Below are 11,019 nucleotides of genomic sequence, written 5' to 3' on the forward strand. Positions count from 1 at the left end.
ATATAAACTCACAGAAGAGGCTTTGATTCGCTGGGTAAGCGACAAAATCGGATATGGGAGTAAATGAGTTCGTGCCCACATCATCGTTCTGCGCTGGTTCAATTATTACAACAACGCCGACAACATAACAAAAGTCACACTGCTGCAGTTTAATTTGCGTTCTGTGATGAACATTATTAGCCAAAATACTGTGTAGCTTTAACTGAGATAAATACTAGGTTGAAATTGTCCTGGACTACATCAAGTTTTAAAGTGAACATATCAGTTCCATTTTTGAAAAAAAAAGATACTTGTATTTGAAGTCGCTCTTACCATCACAGAACTGCAATCCGGGCGTGCATTTGAAAACAGACTTTATTTGTGTGCGAACCAGACATGTGGCATATTTTTTATGAAGGACACATAATGCGATCATCATACACGAGATTGTATGTTACATTTAAGGACAGCCTACTAACACGGAGATCATTCACTTGCTAACATTATGAGATAAATAATATCGGATCGGCTCTTGGAGACAGCACCTGAATCGAAACGAATAAGCAATCTTGTCAATTTTGATCTATCAAAGATTCCGAGCCACGTATTCAACGTGATTAAGTCACATGTAAACGTAGCGAGTTTAGTTGAGCGATTGTGGTAAATAGAATAGGAATCAAAACACCGACTGAAGACGTACCAGCCGGCGTCAATCGAATGCCGACAACAAATACACGGCAGGTTTATATTGGAAGGCAGACCATGATAAGTTACCGTCAATCTTTAACTTTATCCATGGAGAGTCGAGAGTGCCATTAGACGATTAAGCCGGAAACCAGAAAAGCCCAATCAAGCGCGAAGAGATATCATTGCAAGTGAGGACGTATCCAATCCCCCGTAAGCGACTATAAATTACAGTTCCGTCATCACAACTACCATTGGTGTACACGATTGTAGCTAAACAGATTCCATTGACAATCCCAGCCCCAAAGACAACATACAGTCTGCACACCCACTACTCAAGAAATTGCACCCAAAACAACGTAACGTCTGATTTCCGGCCGGAGAGTTAAATTGCAGTCCATGTTACCTGGTCTTGGCAGCGGAGCTCTTCGCCGGAGGAAACATTTTACACAATAGCTCAAGAGTGAACCTTCATAGCGATTACCACAAGGCCTAGTTTTGAGCTTTATCTGTAAGAGGTTACCAGTGACGATATTCTTGGTCATTGTCACTTGCATGTATGTGTGATACATTAAATTTGGAATGTTAAACCTTTGTGCGGCCCCCAGAATGGTCAGTATTTATAACGCTGTGATTGTGTGTGAGACGTTGACGTACTCATTATTGTGATTGCTTATATGAATCGGATGTTATTAAAGTGTCGAACCTAAGAGACATGTTGTACTTAACTAGCCAAGTATCAATACCTTCATTACATGAAATAATTATATAACCATGTAGCATAATCTGGAGAGTGACACAATAATTCAAACGTATCACGATTTATTTGAATGAATAGTTTTCCTCTTCTAAAAATCATTGAAGCCTATATTCGTGACGTATGATTTAATCCTGTACGCAATAAATATGTTGCAAATATACGCCATTTTCATGTTGAATGAAATATTCGCGATCGGCCGGCCGCGACGATAAGACTTTCTTTTGTTAAGAGATAAAATCATATGCGAACAATAACTCTTATTTATTTGCTAACTGTTATTCCATCATGCAGCAAACCTGAAAAAAATGTATTAGCCTTATAGGTAAATGATTTCGCTGCAAATATTTATACTCAAATCGAATTTTAAAATATATTTATAAATACACAGAATAAAAAGAATTATAAAAGCGCTGCCTTAGAAGTATAACTGAGTGTTCTTAGTAAATAACTAGTATATTATATGATAAATATATTATCTTTTACTTCAGGCTGACATTGAACATAAGGTGGACGAAAAAAACTGAGCCGTAATGTAAACACGATACATTATGGGTGATATCGATTTAGACCAGTTTGTGAAACAAAGAGTATTAACACTAATGGTATGTAGGAACGATGTCTATTTCAGCTCTATGGAGGTTGCACTATATTCACCGGGCAATTTTGAATGCTTTTAATATATATGTTGCATTTAACTATGCCCGAACTATGTATTACGCCTTCAAATATTAACAATTCATGTTAATTAATTCGAATCGACTAGAGCATTTTGTTAACATGTGTGTATCAATTATTTAGGTCGGCGTATTTGCAGTGTATATACATGCTTGCTTTTTGCTTCTCGTTGTATTGATAAGTTGTTGTTTTATATGTATTCAATGTTTGCACATATCGTTAATATTCGGTGAGAGTGTAGATGAATTTAGAGAATGGTAATACCGAACAACAAAAGCAGCGGTACAATTGTTTGCTAAGAAATAGTGTGATAAAAAAAACAAATCACATTAATACTGGCACATTTGTCAGTCGAAACGTATGGACATATGAAAACGCCAGTGCAAATTCAGTATTGTCTGAATCTGAGGTTATGGTGTATATTGTACTTATTCGTAGTATTATGTGGCCAAATGTATGTATTCCCAAAAATATATACCTGTATTGTATACCTTTATATTGTTGTATACTTTTCGGTGCAGTTGTATAGTGTTGGTTTTGGAATACTGTGTGGTTTCGATGAATGTGTTTGGTATTGATTTTTTTTAAAATGTATAACAAATGTATAGCACACAATCGCAGTGATAAGAAGTTCTACTATTTTTTACACTGTTTAAACGCTGTCGATATTGTTTGCCTTTTATTGTTGCTTTATAAATTGTGTGCCTCTTATGATATTTTAAACATTTCTTGATTTACATAAATGTCCATATTGTATAAGCATGTTAATAATCGTTGTATCTATGGACACATATTATTTCAATAATATTTATGTATCCAATGTCCTGTTTAATAAGATGGTTTTAACAAAACGAACATTTTGAAACCGTTCGTATGCTTCCCATACTTATTCTAATAATCGTTGAAACTTACGTCTACTGTTTTACCTGTTTTGGCATTTAGAAACTGGGGCATGATTAAATGCAGACATAAAATGTGTCACAATCAAATTTCGACTTATGCACACACTTTTTAGTGTGCTTCTCCATACTATTTTTGGCATAACTTTAAACTTTAGACTCCGTCCCGGTACTCCCTTTGAAATGCATGTTACATTTTGTTAAATACACAATACACTATATATGATTCCTTTTTTAGAAAATTAAAATACAAATATATTTAAACATAATCGCAATAGAATTGCAGATGTAAATGCGTGTTATCAATATAAAAAACAAATGTTATTCATATAAATGTTTAAATGAACAGTTATATCTAATGCAAATCAATGTTTAACCTAAATCTGTATATTCATATTGTATGATTTTTTAATGAATGTAATATTGTTGTTTGATAAGATTGTTAGTTAAGAAGTTTATGTGCTTTGTACAAAAAAGGATGTGGCAAGCAGTTAGTTAGGCTCCATTGGTCATTGTCGGCTCGGGTACTTCTTACATGTACCCGGGTACTCTTAAGTATACTAACATAATTATTTACGGTACGGTAAATATACATGTACTAAAACGTACCCGAAAAATTTAATGCTTAATCGGCTTTTTAAAAAAAGCATGTTGATACAGTTTTTTAGAGAGAAGTTTGTTTAAGATAAACAATATCGTTTTATTGTAATCGGTAGCGCGTTTTACCACATCGTATTTCGGCGGGAATACGATTCGGGTGCAGACTAATATCGACCGAGTACGTTAAAATATGTTTTCCGTAACCCGGGGTACATATGTAAGTATACTTAAGTTTACCCGGGGTACATGTAAGTAGTACCCGAGCCGACAATAACCAATAGAGCGTTAGTTAGCGGCTGAATTAAAAGAATTGCGAATAATGAAAATAACAATTGATGAAAGTATTACCATTTCATATAATGTGTTTATGTGTGTCTTAACCTTCATGGATCAATGTTTCGTTGATTGAACATTATATTGTGTACATAGTATTTTATCTATATCTACTTTTGTAACAAATTACATGAAGTTTTGTTTTTCTGTGGTATAATGGTATTCGTACGGATACAAATTTTGCATTGCATTTGAATGCCACTTTTCTTTGGGTTTTAGTTTTCAAGATCCGATTAAAACAATACATTTTATAATTGTTTAATAAAGTGCGTTATTGCTATGTATTTGCATTATGTACTATTTCTATATGATTTAACATGGAGAGTTTATTAAACGACCATGTATGATTTTATATAGTTCATGCAAATTAAGTATATGTGTAGTGTTGGATTGTTTACACATTCTGATAATGAAAGCAGTTCCGACTAAATTCATCATATTTCATGATGTGCACATTTCAACCAATATACAGTGCAGTTCTTAGGTCATTCATGAAACAGTTCAACATCTTTCTTAAAATACTTCATATGTGTCTTTGAAAAACTATATATTAAATGTTTCATTTTTGCTAAGATTCATAAACATAAGCTATAAGTTGACTAGCGCTTCATAAGGGTTCATACGCATACATTAATCTTATAGAGTTGATGTTTATCCTAACGCAATAATGTAACGAAATGAATAAAAAATAATGTTCAGCGGTGTATCATAGAAAGCTAATGCAGTCGGTAAACAGATTAACAACGCTCACAAACACAATATAAGTTCACCAAACCTCCCTGACCTTCTTAAGAATGTACGATGTTTTAATTTTAAGATTCGATAACAGATTCAAAACAGAAATCAACATCTCCAATACCTGTTTAATTGTTTTAATCAATTGTATAAAACAGATATATTGTGTTGCTTTTGCTTTGATGTATTTCCGCAATACTACTAGCGTTATATTTTATTTGTATTTTTAATATGTAAGCTATTATTAATAATGTATATTATGTTATTTTTATTGTTTACTGATGTATGTGCTAAGTTTAACGTGCGTTTTTTTCATTGATGTATGCATACAATCAACATCCGTGTACAAGTGTAAAGTTTTTTTCTTACAACTATATTATAAACTACATCAATGAAACAACAAAAGTTCATACACTTCGTAAGCAGTGTAGATATGTATACCTAGGCTTTATGCATTTATAATTTTACATAACTATTTGAAACGCAGGAAAAATGCGCAAAATACCCAATTATTCATTTTTTGTTTCAATAGATTGCATTGGTCAAAATGTTTATGTTAGTTCACCACGCATATATAGTAAGTATTCTGTAATGTGTTTGACTTTGAATCTTAACTAACCAAACAATTGTCTATAAACGCGTTAATTAAATACACAGAGTTATTATTATTTTATAACAATGATATTAAACAGAATACAATCTATGTAAACTTAATTTTAGTATTTTTAATAGGTAACGAATATTTTGCTGTCTGATATTTATGTTTGACTTGCTGATTTTTACAGAAGGATATATAATTGCATTTCATAATTATACTGATGCATAAGTTTACAAGTGTAAAAGTAAGTAATTGACACGTCTGTGCTTTAAACATGAATCAGTTGAATCATATCAATACCTATAAGAAACGCAGGAACAAATGCACTCGTATAACAATAGTCTGAAAGCAAAAAACAATACGTCATATGTTTTCTTTAAATAGTATTGTTAAAAATGTCTGTTAGTTCACCACACATAAATAATAAGTATTTTGTTATGCCTTTGCCTTTGAATACTTGTCTATAAACGCGTAAATAAAATATATTTATAGTTATTATTTTATAATACTTTTGTTTCGCTTGCTGAATGTTACTGCAGGAGATATATTTGCATTTTATAATTATACTGATGCATTTTTTCTTAGCTTAATATACATATATACTACAGAAAATGACGCACTCAATTAATTTGCGACCGATTGTAGTAGTATGTATATGTTTGTATTATTCTTCTTTGAGTTTGAATGAACGCATTGGGATTGTATATTAAATAATGCAATATTGATTTCATAACTAATGTATAACTAATGTATACAATTTGATTGATATATTACAGTATGTTTGTTTCTCATGTCTTGACTAAGCAATCACATATGTGGACGTATTTAGTTGTACTTGAACTAAAATGTCACGCGTTTGCGTCAGATCGTAAATATGCAATAACCTTGTAGCTCGTTAAAGAAACATCACAAAAAGGGATAGATTAATCAAAAGTCAGTATTATCATAGTTGTCAAAAACATGGCAATGAGAGTTTTACTGACTTTTTGTGAACAGGAACTGGTTGCGAGTGGAAATTTAAACGGACTTGTAAAAGTTGTATGTTATGCTAGTTGCTTAATGATTTTGAAACTTATCACTCATGTGTTTCGCACATAGGATATTTATTAAGCATTAACCTTTTATTTGTGTTCAAGATGTTCATGCGGGTCATTGAGTTCACAGGAAAAAAATATTCTATAAAGACGTCTGTCCGTATACAATAAAGTTTATAACACCTAGCTTTATAGATTTAAAACGTCCCGTGTGTGATTGCAATGATATAAGTATGCATATATTTTTAAATTACTTGTATTATTCTCATTATCCTTAGTAGTAGAAGTAGTATATTGTTTATATGCTGTATTTTATTGTATAGTTTATCATTGAACATAGTTGATTTTACGTGTTTACCAACAAACAATAGTGCAAATCAATTTATATACATACATTAGAGGTCTGTTTTAGACTACAGTTAAACGTTTAATTCGCGTATTTGTGTTAAATTTTATAATTAAATATTATACATTCAAAAACTACACAAAATTAAATTTCGATTGGGTTTTATCTTTTTATCGCGTGCGTAAATAACTATGGACATTGGTTTAAGTTCTATTACACTATGATTTATTGAGCAATTCAATCGATTATTATGTGCTTAAATGTACATTGTATTGGGACAAAGTTTGAGTCTTTAGGTATAAAGAAACGGCCGATCGGTTATCTAGCATCATCATTCGCAGATATGAACGACCAGATATTTTTCGTATACGTATATCCCAGATTAATTTTAGTTTTAAAATTATTCATTTACGTGTTTGTGTAATGAACAAACACAGGCTTAAAAAGATATAAAATGTGGCATGGTATGTGTTATAATCCGATAGTGAAAGAATGAATACCAAAAGACTCAAAACACATAACTGTTTGCTCGTAGCGTGTTGTAGTAGCTTTAGTAACATATATATATATATTTTATTTTGCTAAGGGGCATGTTCACAGATTGTTACGAGGACAACATTTATTGTTCACACAAATTTCATAACATAGTACACATATGTATAATAGGAGCGACATTATAAACACAATAAGAAGTCATCGGTTTAAATTGATGAACTTGCAAAGATAAAGCCAACAAATGGAAATTTTTATTGTAACTACTGTTTTAATTTACGTTTTGGATAACACGTGAATCAGTTACAAAATAAAGGAAAGTGTAAACAATAAACGTATTAATATCATCATGTCGGCATAGCCGAAGGGCATCCAGAAGGTAACCGCATTCGACATTCGATTGTCAAGAAATTAAAGCCAAGAGGAAGCATCATTGAACTCCCTCAATGTGCTTCTCTTGTACTGCGTTTATGATTAACTAGTCCTTAAAATTGTCAAGTTTAGGCAAAGTATGATGAACATACACAAAACTGTGAGCATGTCCCATAAATTACTTATATAATTATTATAAGATGTTTTTTACAAATGGTGTTTTGAGGCTTTATAAAATTAAAACGAATATGCCTTAATGGTGTATTATTAAAGGGTTCAACACATAACATTTCCATTCCTCGTAAAAAAAAAACGGCGGTATTCTAATAAAATTAAAAACACATGTATAAGCATGCATTACCTTCACTCAATACGTCTTTAAAATTGCTATGCAAAACATAAACATTAAGTACCTATAGGCATAATTGTCAAAATAGTTATACAAAATGGTTTAATAAAAATGGCAAATACTTTATGTGGAAAGGGTGTATTTTTGGCTTAAAGAACCAACAATGGTGAATCTATTTACGTATATGTAAATATCTTTCTTAGGTTTCTAACAAAACTCCATAAGGAAATTGCGAGATGTAGAATTATGTAATTATTTATTCTAGAAACGTGTCTATGGGCCTCTAAAAATCGTTTGAAGAGCTAAAAGGCAAGCGATACCGAAATAAGAATATTTTTAACAAAAGCCTCAAGATCCCATGACATGTATTCAATATTCAATGTATATGCACGCATATTATAATAGCTTGACATACTAGCAATAAAAAAACGAAAGTTTGTGTGTTTTGTTTTATTTCGTAATTTTAATTAATTAATTAATTTGTTTTATTTGTTTCATATGTCTCGATCAAACGGTGTTGCGATTCTTCTTAATTCTTCTTTATTAGATCCTTGGGTTGTTGTTGTAGTGTCTTAGAACAAAGTAGTTGTTATTGTTGCTATCGTAGTAGTAGTAATGATGGACCACCAAGTCAGTTAACATCAATTCCTCGTTGACACTTACGGAACGCATGATTTAAATGACGATATCGGAAATCACTTGATAATAACCTTAAAATAAATGCTCCCTTTCGGTTCTACGTTTTATTGTTTCAAGATGTAGACGTTGGAATAAAAAAGTTATTAAAGAAAAACCGTCCACTAGTTTGTTGTTTACTTATCTGACCTTCGAGTTATTTGATATACTTATATATAATATATTTCTCTTACAATAATATATAGTATTTGCTCACGTGTAAAATATAACAAACACCACAAATATGTTATTTTCCCGACGCGGTTTTATCTCTAAAAATGTATTTATTATCGAAATATATTGGTTTAACCTCACTTTTAAATTGTGTCGCCCATAACTGAAAAAGTGTTGCTGCTTCAGAGCTGAAACTGTTTAATACATTAACAGAATATGATGGTGCGTAAGGCCATATTCTTCATGAGGTATTTTACACAACCAGAGTTATGGCCCATTTTTTAAAGACAAACAAAAAACTTTTTGCAAACTTCTGTCGCACGTTACTCAAAAAGGCTATTGGTGCGTTACGCTCGATATGTCATTGTCGGCTCGGGTACTACTGAAATGTACCCCGGGTACTCTTAAGTATGCTTAATTGTACCCCGGGTACGGAAAATATACTGAAACGTACCCGGGAATTCTAACGCTAAATGTGTCATTGTCGGCTTGTTTTCAATTAATTATGTTAATATTTATGTCAATATAATGTCAAATGGCCTCAATATTATAAAACACCTTAATAGTATCATCCAAGGTTAGCCTGTGCGGTCCGCACTGGCGAATCAGGGACGACGTTTTCCATCTAAAATTGGTTTTCGCTAAGATGAAACTTACTTTCAACGAAATATACCATACAAGCAGAAAGTGTCGTCCCTGATTAGCCCGTGTAAACCTCACAGGCTAATCTGGGACGACACTTAACGCACATGCCTTATGACCAGCTTTCCCAAAATTGTGGCTTATTTAGAGATAGATTGGAAGAAAAATGCGGTTACACTCTTGGTAGGCTATCTTACATTACAATACTGACGCTATTTGGTGTTGTTTAGATTATATTTAAACTATAACCCTTGTTTTCCTAGTTGATAAAATCTCTTATACTTTATTAACGGTACATTAAATTGTTTTAGCAGATATTTGTAAAAGTGATATCTAGCTTACATGTAAACGTCTACTTGTATAACTAAATTGATTTACACATTATGTGTATAAATGATAAATTATAATCTACGTTTATCCTGGTACATCATCATAAGCAATACGTACTCAAGTTTTGTCACAGAATAAAATATATTTATCTTTTCACAAACTGTCCATTTTATGACACATTTTTCAAGCGCAGACATGGTAGAAAATATGTGCGCACATCTTCAAAATCCCCTACATAAATACATGTATTTAAACTAACTTCTGTTGATTTGTAAATGTCCCTAGAAGTGTATTGTGAAGTTAGAAAACACAAGACATATTAAGTTATTTTATCATTCCACCGCATTCATATCTGCCTGATATAACGTTGCCTGATATATTTTTATAACATGGTCAACAGGAAGTTCTTATATCAGTCATGTGTTGAGGATAGGCATATTACTCGGAATCAACCACAAAGTAATCAGTTTTAGTAAAATCGAATCAGATTCAACAAAACAAACAATTTGATACCATGATGTTATATATGTCAAACACAAAATGCACCTGAAACAGCAAAATACTTTTAATACAAATATTAAGCCGCGTGCTCATGACATCATTATAAACACGTCAAACGACAACAGTCATATTCTTTCCAGCTGAAACTGCAGCTTTCAATCGATTTTATCATAATTTATTTAAACTCGGGGACGTAGAGGTATGATAAGCAGAAAACAGGTTACTTCCTGATCTTTTTGTAATATATCAGTCTCGGCATGAATAACATAACGGGTCGGCAAGCCTCGCCGTTTTATTATTCTAAGCCTTGCCTGATATATTACAAAAAGATCAGGCAGTAACCTGTTATTCTCTATATTCAGTTTTTAACTAATTCAATAATTATCAAATACATAAACGTCAAATTTAAATGCATAGATAACACATGACCACACAGTTACTCATATTTGAAATAAGTGTCGCAATGGGAAAACGGCGCTTAATGAAAGAGTGTAAAGTTCGTCTCAGATTAGCCTGTGCAATCTGCACAGGCTAATCAGGGACGATACTCTATGTATTAACTTGATTTTCGTTTAAAAGAGATCTCCGTTAAACTCAAAATACTATAACAGCGGAAAGTGTTGTCTTTGATAAGCCTGTTCGGATTGCACAGGCTATTCTGGGACATCACTTACACATATACATTAAGCTCCATCGTCCCAGAGCAAGGGTCAAATTTTACACAATTCTTACTGGTTTTTATTTCCCAAATGACATATATACATTGTGACTATTATACGAAATGAAAACCTAACCAATGATTAGACTGACAGGGACCTATAGAGACCTGTTCAAAGATTTT

The 11,019-nt window shown here is 32.2% G+C and overlaps 1 protein-coding gene across 2 annotated transcripts in view; it reads left to right on the forward strand.

Annotated features, from left to right (window-relative positions):
- The window catches only part of LOC127847373 (transient receptor potential cation channel subfamily M member 7-like), a 156,678-nt gene extending 148,385 nt beyond the window's left edge, over positions 1-8,293 (forward strand). For both annotated transcript variants that reach the window (XM_052379240.1, XM_052379239.1), the window contains one exon: positions 1,912-8,293. The gene's annotated coding sequence lies outside the window, so the exon portion shown is untranslated. The remainder of the gene's footprint in view (positions 1-1,911) is intronic.
- Positions 8,294-11,019: the final 2,726 nt, after the last annotated feature.

The sequence above is a fragment of the Dreissena polymorpha genome, chromosome 10 (assembly GCF_020536995.1).
Source record: "Dreissena polymorpha isolate Duluth1 chromosome 10, UMN_Dpol_1.0, whole genome shotgun sequence".
NCBI classification, from domain to species: domain Eukaryota; kingdom Metazoa; phylum Mollusca; class Bivalvia; order Myida; family Dreissenidae; genus Dreissena; species Dreissena polymorpha.